We start from the raw sequence: 7,407 nt of genomic DNA, 5'->3' as shown, positions 1-7,407 counted from the left end.
TTAAGCTAATTAAATAAAATACCATAACTTATATATGCAATACTTAATTAAGCTAATTAATGAAAGTACCATCAGTTATAAATGCAATACTTAATTAAGCTAATTATATAAAATACCATCACTTATAAATGCAATACTTAATTAAGCTAATTATATAAAATATCATCACTTATAAATGCAATACTTAATTAAGCTAATTATATAAAATATCATCACTTATAAATGCAATACTTAAGCTAATTAAAATAAAATACCATCACTTATAAATGCAATACTTAAGCTAATTAAAATAAAATACCATCACTTATAAATGCAATACTTAAGCTAATTAAATAAAATACCATCAGTTATAAATGCAATACTTAATTAAGCTACTTAAATAAAATTTGATTTCAATTAAACAATTTATAAATCAACAGGCATTAATACAATTATTTTAATAATAAAACCATTTTTAATTCACATAATATAAACATGCAGACACAGACGTTTTTTGCAGCCAGCTGTGCCTCCACTGATGAGAGCATTCTTGGACACTTAACACCACTACAGTGCAGCCTATAAAAAAGACAAAATAAGAAAATATTTTATTTCAGAAACAGCAGAAAAGAAGTGGCTAGAAATGAATATAGCGTACTAAAATGACAAGTGTTTTTCATTTGACCAAATTTCTAAAAGATATATAAATGTCACAGCTGTATTTAATAGGGGCCAGCTAATTTTCATTTATACCATTTCACATAATAAATAATTACCATTTTACTGGAATTATGCACCCAAAATTAAAAGAAAGATAAATAAAAAGTGCACTTATAGCTTTGGGGTGCATTTCCCAAAAGCTTTGTAAGGCTAAGAACTTTGTTAACTCGTACTTAAAATTATATTGTATTTTATTTACAATAGAATATAAGTCAGCGGTTTTTGATAAAAGCATTTGTTGTTGCAGTTGTAATTGTGTTTTTGCTAATAAAGCGGCCAGGTGATAAATGTTCAGGTTAACCCTCAAGCCCCCTTCAAATTTTGCACCCTCTGGACACGTTTGTGGTAAAAATGTACAAGCACCTAAAAAATGCTCTTAAATCATTATACATCAATATTTTTTTTTTTACATAAATAAACTTTTTTTTTTCATAAAATCACTTAATCAACTTCCGTTCTACCCAAAACTACCAAACATTAAATAATTTTCAGGATTTTAACCCTTTAAATGACAGTTTAAACATTTTAACTATTGTTGTATTTTGGCAAAAAAAAACAAAAAAAACCCACAAAAATTATTTTCCACAAAACAAACAGCAGACAAATGAGGCATTGGTGACTATTAGAGTCTTGGACATGTAAAAGATTAGCAACAAAATTGATTTGATTGCATTATTATTTTTTTACGTAGTGCCAGATTTAAATTTTGCACCCTCTGGACACCTTTGTTGCCAAAAATGTACATGCACAAAATCAGCAATAAAATACTCATATACATTTTTTTTGCTATTTTTTTATAAATCACTTAATCAAATCCAGCCCTGATCAAAATGATCAAATATTTAATACATTCCAGGATTTTAACCCTTTAATTGACAGTTTAATTACATTCATGATTAATTATTCATTAAAAACCCCCACAAAAGTTGTACTATTTCTCATATAATAAATATTAAATGTATGGGGCATTGGTAGAATTTTTTTATGTAGTGTCAAATACTCCCTCTGAACACCTTCGTGGCCAAAAATGCCCCATTGACTTCCATTGAAAACATATTTTTTTTATCTCACTGTAATTACTGTATAAAATTATTAAACAGTTATTTAAATGGTTAAAATCCTGATTTATGAAAAAAAAGCAAAACAATATTGATGTATAATGATTTAAGAGCAGTTTGTAGGTGTGTGAACATTTTTGCCATGAACATGTCCAGAGAGTGCAAAATGCGTCCAGAGTGTATGAATGACGTGAGAGTAAAAGACATTAGATTTCAAAAATTTAATGAAAAAGCAGGTTTTCTGCAAAAATGCATTCCCCTGGCTGCAACATAGCCAAAACGATCACCAAATGAAAAAAAAGTTGACTCAGTACATCAGTAGGTGGGCCCATTACATTCTCATTGAAGGCTAATGCATCCAAAATTGATTTAAATGCTATTCTCAGTGGGCCCTGTTTCTTTTCAAAATAGATATTAAAGTCACCAACAATGATAACTCTGTCAGAGTTGAGAGCTACTGCAGCTAAAAAATATACTGAATTTCTTAGTGAATTTTGCATATGGTCCTGGAGGACGCTACATAGTTATCAGCAGGAATGAATGTTGGGTTTTGGTGGCAGTAGATGGGCCTGCGACTATAAGGTTAAACAGTTCAAATGACTTAGCTTCAAACTCTGTATTTTGATTTATTCCTATAACTGACGACTACACCACCACCCTGACCAGTCCTGCATGGGTAGATGAAATAGCTAGAACCTGGGGGGAGTGGACTCATTTAGAGCTAAATATCCATCAGTTTTAACCCATGTCTCATAGAGAGTGCATTGTCAATGATAATTTAACCTACAGTAACTGATTTAGGTGCCAGCGATCTTATATTTAACAGCCCCGATTTAATGTGGTTGTTGCTGTAACTCAGAAGGACAGACGAGTTTGTATTCATTCTAATGGAGTTGTTAAAACAGATTTTCCAGCTATTTTGATAACGTGTTTTATTTACACTATTATGTGGAATTGACATACAAATAGTACAAGCAGAAATACCAGCAAACAAACCTACTTGGCTGGTGTGACTGGGTAGAGACAGTCAGTCTCAGCGTAGCACCGCCTCGATGTTCACAGAGAGAAGCCTGTCTCTGTGGAACGGGGCCGGTCGCTCCCGAAAGCTCATCCCCACGTGGAGGGCGATGGTGCCGGGGTTCCTGCTTTGGCAATGCGCCCCAGGGAGCCGCTTGCCGACTACCAGCATGCAAGCATCTGGAAGACATGAAATTGTGCCATTACTCTTAGATACTTTTAAATGTCTAACAATTGAATCTCCTATAATGAGAGTACCGCCCTTGGTAGTTTTCCTCTGTGCTGGGGGAGGCGAGGGCTGAGGACCTCGAACCATTTTGCGGATACCAAATCCTGCTGAGAAAGTTGTAAATTAAATAAATTATTTTAAAAAAATGATTTCCGGATTTTTATTATGTCTCTCACGGTGGACATGCACCAAAGATGAAAATTTCAGACCCCTCAATGATTTATAAGTGAGAGAACTTGCAAAGTCGCAGGGTGTTCATTTTCCTCACTGTATATATGTGTGCCTCTAGGTCAACTCAGTTCCACAGAGTTCCACCATGTACCACCTAACTGCCCACTGATTTTATGCTACAGGTGGTTTCCTGCAGACAACTGGTGATGGTCACGGTCTTAGCAAGTGTGCAGACTCCAAGTCTGTGCATTCTGTAACCCAGTTGTTACTGCACCATACACACACTTATATGGAATTCCCAAGGAAATACAGGATTTACAGGAATTGCAAAGGGGAGGAGTCAACAAAGACGCTCTTTGAACTTTTTGCAAAGCTCTATGGGAAACACTTGAAGAACTGGCTCGTTCTTTTCTCACGTCATGCGTTAGTTTGTTTGTTATTCGCTAAGATTGATCACTTTCAGGAAAAACACCCCTGTCCTATTTAGTGTGTCATGGTGACCATGTGTAATTACAGTGAGACTGGAGAAATCCTGCAGTAGTTCTCTCCAGCTTAAAAAAAAGCAAAACATTTAAAACTGTTATTTTTAGTTTTCTAGTCAGGAATAGACAACTGATTAGGAATTATTTTAGTTCAAAAGGTGGCAATCATTTAAGATAAAGCAAAGGGATGAAAAGTAATGAAGTATTAGTACTTGGTTACTTTACTCAAGGGTATAGAGTTAGCACGGACACCAATATCCAGTGATTTTTTAAATGGTCCCCGCCAACAATTTGATTTGATAATTTGAACCTCGATCTGATAACGCCTGATGTAATTGTTATTATACGTAACAACACAAATGTTTTAAAAGGAAAGAAATGTATATTTCTTACCTTAACTACTCTATGTATAATGTCACTGCTCAGTGCATCAAGTACTGTTAGGATCCAGGCTGATCCTGCGAGGGGGAGATGCAGCAAGCGCAGACAGAAAACAAAACACAAACTTAAAAGCTATTCTGAACTTCAAAATCACTGTTTCACTCCATTGAGGTGTAATACACTGAATAATATTCCTCTCATGTCTGATCTGACCTCCACGGTGTTGAAACGAGGCTGAGAAAGTTCTGATAGCAGGGCACGCAAATACTTACATAGCCTTGTTTTAACACAGTGGAGCCCAGATCAGACATGAGAGGACTTTTATTCTGTATATTACAGCTCAATGGAGTGGAACACTAATTTTTATGGTTGTAAATTTACTTCTTTAAAAATGTATATAAATTCATCAAGAAAATCTTACAGTGTCCCTTAAAGTTTTTAGTGCAGTGGCACAACAAACAATTAAAATAAGAAAGTGGATAAATGCTACATTAAGAGCAAACATATCAAATCAAATGTGTATCAACAGACTTAAAGTCAAAATTAATTACAGAACTGCTGGAAAATAGAATTAATTACCTTGTTAGGTGATTTGATGGGTAAATGATTACACCTAAAAAAACAAACAAAACAAAATTACATTCAGTATTGTAAGTTAAGCATTTTCTTTTTTAAAATAAAGGCTGAACTTTAACTTACCATACATCAGATTTGCATCAGACTTTATGTATCCAGATTGAGTTATCCAAAAACTTATTTGCAAATAATGAACAAACTAAACTAAATGAGGCAATAAGTTTTGTAAACCTAACTATTAATCACTGTTGCAGCAACCTATACATGAAAGATCCATGTTCAAAGCTTTGTTGTCACATATTTAGCACTTCTGAAAATTACTACACTACAAAGCAGTAGAGGGCACAGAGGCCCTTTAAGGCAAGTTCGGCTCAAAACGTGTTTTTTAGGATCATACTGTTATTGCATATATTTATTTATAGAATTGGCCTCTGATACAGAATGCAAATTTTCTGCTTAATAATAAACATGAACTTCATTGGGTAATGGTGCTGGCAATTATGACATTTTCCTTAAATGGTCATTTATAGAATTGGTCTTTGATGCAGCAGGCAAAATATCAGCTTGATTGGGTTTATGGTTGCTGAGAAACAATTATATGAGGTTTATCCCTGCCCCCTTTTGGCTTTTATATTTGCCAGAACTGGAATGTGACCTAAAACATTTTCTGATCAAATTTGTGAAGTGGAATTATTGTCAGGTTATGCATTCACAAGTTACAGCTGTTAAAATAAATTTGCCTCTGCCTCAAAATGACTAATGTGTAGGTGGCCATATTGTTTACTAATTTCATATTGAGGTTCACACTCCCCTGAACATTTCAATATCAAATATGTGGCGATTGCTCAAACCCCCTAGAAGGAGTTAGCAAAAATAGGTTTAGCCAATTATATTAAATATGTGTAAGTGTCTGATTTGTTTAGAGGTCACGTGATATTCTCAGACTAACAGTATATGTATGTTTTTTATGTGTTGTAATAAATTAATAGTAATTAAAGCTGGTAGAAATCCCTTATAATTTAAAATGCAGTTGGAATTAGCTAGCTTAATATGCCCTTTTTTATTATATTCCCCCAATGTTAAAAATGTACTGCAATACAACACAATATTATAATAAACAAGTTAGTTTGACTTAGCAGTGTGTTAGCGACATAAAACATGTTAGTTAATAATAAACTATTAACATAATATATGTTGTATAACAAACAAGACTACCATAATATTAAACATAAAATGCATTAGGTGGATCCAACCTGTAAACATACATTTTATTAGCTAAAATAATTGTATCTCACCTTATCTCAGGTCCCCAGCCCTCAGCAGCCCTACTAAGCAAATGCATATAATTAATATATTGTAGTAACTTTGAACAGGTGTTTTTAAGTTGAAATCAGAACAGATATTGTTTAATATTACTACACATATGCTGATTTAGGCTAGCAAATATTACCCAATTATTATTCTAAAGATTCACATTTTGCTGATATGGACACTGGCCAGCTCCTTCGTGCGCCACGACGTGAGAATAAATTTAAGGTGGAATGGAAAAGTTTATGCTGGAAAATAATAAGTTAAATGCAGCCTCATATTTTTATTGACAGTAACTTAGTTGTGTTTATAACAAATTATAAAATGTATAATTACTTTTTTTTCTTCTTTTTTTTTTTTTACTTTTGGCCAGCTTCTTTGTATTTCCCACTCCACCTTAAACAGTGCTTAAATATGTCAATGTCAGTAAGCCATTGCTGCACGATTTAAGGTGGAGCAGGAAAACGTCTGACGAGCTTTATTATAATTAAGCCCAAACACAACTATTTAAGGTTCTAAGAATAACTAAAGTTGTTTATTTTAATAAAAAAAAGGTGTGTTACTCGAGCAAAATGAGTTAACAGCGTTTATTTCAGCTAGTTAGCCTGGTTAGCTTAGCTAGTTATACTAGCTAATACTAGCATAACTAACTGGTATCGTTAACTGAAGCTTTTTGTCAATTTTGCCTACAAATTGACAACAATTAACATTAAATACACAAAAAAACAATTGATATTATCCAACATACACGTGATAAATCAACTTTAGCATATACAAGATTAAAAATGAGCAATATATGTAATTAAATGACGCTGATAGCTAGTTAGCTAGTTAACTCACCTGAAGCGCAGATTCAGCAGATGTCAGTTGGTCCTCGCGCTGAGTTTGAATTTCTCCCGCTCCTGTGCCGCTCCGCCGATGCGGCCCGGATCCGCAAAACGACACTGAGCTGACACTGAACTCACATCTGGTATCTGACTCCGTGCCGAAGTCATATGGAAGGCGTGAAATGAGACGGACTGTTATGCGGATTTACCGTCAGTAAAACGGATCTGAACGTGAGTCACAATCATAACCCGAACCCGGAGTGAAGCCGGACCAGATCCACTAAACAGACCTGACTTTAGCGCGGATCTGCCGGAGGTAAAACGGATCCGGATCGGAGTAGTCTGCTATCAGGGTTATATCAGTTACTGAATCATTTGTTCTGCCTACTGATACATTTATGATAGATATGGGATTACTGTTACGAATGAGAGGGTGGACGTAAGTGCAGATATATTACAAGTATTTTTAATAAACAAGATAAATGAAAACAAACAGAAAACAAACACGGGTATCGCATAAATAAAGAAATAAACCCTTAGAAGTAGAATATTGAATAGAACAAAACTAAGTATGACTAAACAAACAAAACACTGAATAACTAGAACACTAGGGACACAAAATAAAATAGGTACACTTACTGAATTAACAAAACAACAGA

At 34.1% G+C, this 7,407-nt stretch overlaps 1 long non-coding RNA gene across 3 annotated transcripts; it reads right to left on the bottom strand.

The window, feature by feature from the left end:
• Positions 1–282: 282 nt before the first annotated feature.
• LOC111194107 (uncharacterized) lies at positions 283–7,090 on the bottom strand. 3 transcript variants are annotated; one of them, XR_007428903.1, is made up of 6 exons: positions 6,762–7,090; positions 5,909–5,938; positions 4,617–4,650; positions 4,050–4,114; positions 2,754–3,110; positions 283–558 (listed from the first exon to the last, which is right to left on the bottom strand). It is a non-coding gene; the product is annotated as an uncharacterized LOC111194107 (long non-coding RNA). The 3 variants fall into 3 exon arrangements; XR_007428902.1 differs by having other exon boundaries at positions 286–558; positions 2,758–3,107; positions 6,762–7,089; XR_007428901.1 differs by having other exon boundaries at positions 288–558; positions 2,758–3,110; positions 6,762–7,086.
• Positions 7,091–7,407: the final 317 nt, after the last annotated feature.

The sequence above is a fragment of the Astyanax mexicanus genome, chromosome 22, assembly GCF_023375975.1.
Source record: "Astyanax mexicanus isolate ESR-SI-001 chromosome 22, AstMex3_surface, whole genome shotgun sequence".
Lineage (NCBI taxonomy): Eukaryota > Metazoa > Chordata > Actinopteri > Characiformes > Acestrorhamphidae > Astyanax > Astyanax mexicanus.
Note: the sequence above shows the minus strand (reverse complement) of the source record. Positions and strands in the feature narration are given on the sequence as shown.